We start from the raw sequence: 3,820 nt of genomic DNA, 5'->3' as shown, positions 1-3,820 counted from the left end.
ACACCAAATAACTTCCCCAAGGCCATATGTGTCAGCAAACAACAGTCAGTATGAGAACCTGCCAGACTCAAAAGCACAAGGTCTCAGTCACACGGCACCCTTCTCAACCAACAGATATAAGCATGGAGATTCAAATACGAGCGGGGCACATGGCCACACCACCATGGACACCTCCACACTCACAGTGTGCATGTGTGTGTGTGGGTGTGTAGCATGGATCTCTCATGGGCGAGCTGCTAAGTTGTGCCAGCCACTGTACACAGTTGAAAATATAAACCTCACCACACCCTCCCAAAGTAAAAAATCACAACCCTCGATTCACAAAGGAGAAATTGGGGAAGAGTCAAGTCACCTAGGTCACCCTGCCGTGTGCCTCGGTGGCCTTTAGAAGTTAAAATGACCCCTCCCTTCCTGCTATAACTCTCTTGTAGGGACTTATCACAGATCAGGAGCTCCGTGCTTTTGTGCAAAAGTCCTGACACTAGCCAAATATTTACCAGCCTTCCAGAAGGCAGCAGAGCCGGAGACAGGGAATCAACCCAATGAGGTAAGGAGGGCCAAGCAGTTGCTAGATAAAGGCGGTACAGGCACAGGGGCAGAAAGCCACCACCCTGGAGAACTCGACAACTTCACTTTGGACAAAGAGGCAGTGAAGACAGCCCAGGAAGACACTCGAGAGGGCAGGGCGGGCAGCGGTGAAACAAACCAAGCCTTTCTAAGTATTAGCCTTCTCAGGCTGGACGTGCAGCTTAGCAGTTACGGGCCCCGGCTGTCCTTCCCAGCACCCACAAAGCATCTCACAATCATGTGGCCCTCCAGACACACCCTCTTCTGGCCTCCTCGGGCACCAGGCATGCATGTGATGCAGACATACATGTGGACAAAATACCTATGCACATAAGCAAAAAATAAAGCTTTCAAAGTTGCCAGGACTTGAAGGTAGAGGAGCAGAGAACTAGCTTCTCCACTATCACCCTTTATCATTCTTATCCTGCTAGGCAAAAATTGATCTTTAATCTTTAATAAGTTGAGATTTTATTTAAAAAAAAAACCTAGGAGGGTGAGGTTAATTATTCACAGGGTTGCAATTTACTTAAGAGCTGAGGGAACGAGTGTTTCCTCCCAGCAAGCAGTACCTGAATTCACACGGGTCTCCCTGGAGGTCTAGCTAAAATCTTTTCCCTCCTGTCAGCTTTCCACCTTGCCTTTAGCTGCTTCCTGAAGAAGGTTCCAGCACAAACAAGCCTGGCCATCCAGCCACATCCCCTTGAGAAGCCTGAAGGTGCCCATCTTCCAAGGATGGAATAGGGTGAGGTGCTGGGGCCAGGAAGGAGGAGTCTGCCAGGAGACACGGCAGAGCCGCAAAGTCCTCAAGTGAAGCATTTGCTTTTGCTAAATGCATTTGCTTATTTAAAAGCAGAAATCAGCTGCTAGAGGAGAGGCCAACCCAGCCTAATGCCTATCTCGGTCAATCTTCCTTCCTTCCTTCCTTCCTTCCTTCCTTCCTTCCTTCCTTCCTTCCTTCCAAAGGAGAGAAAAGAAAGGCAAAATTAAACAATTCACTTACCCTAAAGCAATGAAGGACCAAATCATTATCTAACTGAATCCCTAACAGCTGGCCACAGCCATGCCTGACTAGGAACTGCAGGTCCTGGATGCTAGGAGCTCCTGATTCCCAGTGACTTATGTCCCAGATTCCAAAGTTTGGCCCCTCCAGGGTGGGTGCCAAGCAGCCAGTCCGGCAAGCTTTTCTGCATCGCTCGGCTCCGGCTCACGTCTGTGGATGGTTTATGACTACACAATACTATGGAGATTTCCACTTCATTTACTTTTCGGGACTGATGTTGGGGGCTGGGACAACAGGATAAGCTGTTTTTTCCAGCCTGATTCTGCACCCCCAAAGAAAGCATTTTTCTTAATTAGGAACGAGGCTTCCAGAAGTGCCTTTTGTCCACTCCCTAAACAGTTGTCTCAAAATGGTCATCTATCAAGATGGTAGGAAATCTACACCCTGGTCAAAGAAACTCTTTTCTCCCATTCTTCAGGCACCAGTGTACTCCATCAACTAGAGCTAGCACAGACACAGCTCGGGCTATGATCCTTGCTGGGGCTCATCAGCCGGCCCGACACCACATTTCTGAGACTTCTCTCCACACCTGGCTCCCTCTCCTGTCCCTACTGCTACATGCCAGCAAGGGACAGGGACAGCAGCCCGAGTGTGATTTGCACAGGGACTACTTTGCACGTGGTTCACAAGCACGGGGAGCCGGGGGGGGGGGGAATACCTCTTATATGGTCTTTGTGCAACTTTGTACAAAGTGGTGGACCAACCTAGTTTCTCTGTCTCCAGCCTCCCAGCTTCTAGAAACCTCTCTCATTTCCTAATGCCAGGAAGAAGGGGGCAGGAGGTGCCCTATTGGTCAGCTTGCCCTTCATACACGGAGTTCAAGTCTGCTAAGTGCTCCTAGAACAGTCACACAACACAAAATGACAAAAGGGACCAAGGTCAGGAACTCGAGATTTCAGGGCTTTGTATGGAATTTTGTGTGGGGGTGGGGGTGGTAAGCAAAGTTTTAAGAGCAATAGAACTGGGGGGGGGGGCTTTTTCAGCATAAAACTTGATGGGGGTCAGTAATGGGTTATTAAAGAGGGCAAAAGACTGGTTAGAGAAGTGTCCACAGACTCCACTTAGGACCTGGAGTTGGGCTCCGCATCGAGGCCACCTCCCCAGGAGTAAGTCCAGAAACCAGGCTCTAGCTTCCCCACCCCCAAACTCAAGGTTGGCGCCATACAGCAAGGCAGGCCGGTACAGAAGAAAAACGTCCTTTCTCCCCCACCCCAGGACATTCAAGCACGTTGCGGTTTCTCTGCCGAAGCAAGAGATTCCCCCCAAAACCGCACAGACATCCCGCGGCGCACGCCTTTCCAGTCGCTTCTATCCCGATGGACATGGGAGGGGGGGGCCCAGCCGGAGCGCACGAGGACCAAGAAGGGGCGGGCTGCGGGCGGCGAGGAGAGTGAAGAAAATGCCGGTCCTGGGGACCGAGGACTGGGACTTTGTAGGCCAGTTGAACTGACACTCTCATCTTGCCCGCAAAGACCCAGCTCTCAGCTCCCGTCCGTCTTGGAGTTCCGGATGCCGTGCGTCCCCCGACGACGGGCTGCCCAGGGCATGAGTCCCGCCGCCCGCTCTTGGCTCGAGGACAGTTTCTCAAAGAAGCCACCTGCCCCTCCCGGCCTCGGCCCCGAGGGCTCCAAAACCAGCCCTCGAAGGTTTACACGACGCGCAGCGCACCCTGACCGAGAGGGCAGTCTTGGAGACGCCGGGAGTGAGCGCCCCCGGACGCCCCCCGCCTCATATCCACCCGAGCGCAAGGGCTGCACGCCGAGAAACTTCCCAGCGCCCACACTCCGTGCCCGCGAGGCCCAGCGGTGCGCTGCCCGGTTACCTGCGCTCAGCTCGGCGAGGCGGGACCGAGCCGCGGCGACGCAGGCTGCTTCCTCCCGCACCGCGGCCGCAGCCCGCGCCACGTACCCCAATGTTCCCGCAGCTTCGTGCGCTCCCGGCCGAGGGTCCCCGGCCTCTCGAGACCTGCTCCGGGACCTAGGGATCGCCGCAGGGCCCCCGCCGCGCCCCGGAAGACATGTGCGCTGCTGCGGGGTCCCCGGAAAGTTGCGGGGCTCCTCTCGCTTGCTCTCTCGGCGCTATCTGGCTCCACGTGCTGGTGACACATCAGGAAGGCTGCGCGCCCCGCGGCTCCCGGAGGACCCACACGGCCAGCGCCCGCCCAGCGCAGCCTCCTCGAGCCCAGCGGACCGC

The 3,820-nt window shown here is 54.8% G+C and overlaps 1 non-coding gene across 1 annotated transcript; it reads right to left on the bottom strand.

Annotated features, from left to right (window-relative positions):
* Positions 1-3,044: 3,044 nt before the first annotated feature.
* Positions 3,045-3,110, bottom strand: Mir193a (microRNA 193a). The gene has a single exon (NR_029579.1). It is a non-coding gene; the product is annotated as a microRNA 193a (primary transcript).
* Between the last annotated feature and the right edge of the window lie 710 nt (positions 3,111-3,820).

The sequence above is a fragment of the Mus musculus genome, chromosome 11, assembly GCF_000001635.26.
Source record: "Mus musculus strain C57BL/6J chromosome 11, GRCm38.p6 C57BL/6J".
In the NCBI taxonomy this organism is placed as follows: domain Eukaryota; kingdom Metazoa; phylum Chordata; class Mammalia; order Rodentia; family Muridae; genus Mus; species Mus musculus.
This window is presented reverse-complemented; position numbering and strand designations above follow the sequence as displayed.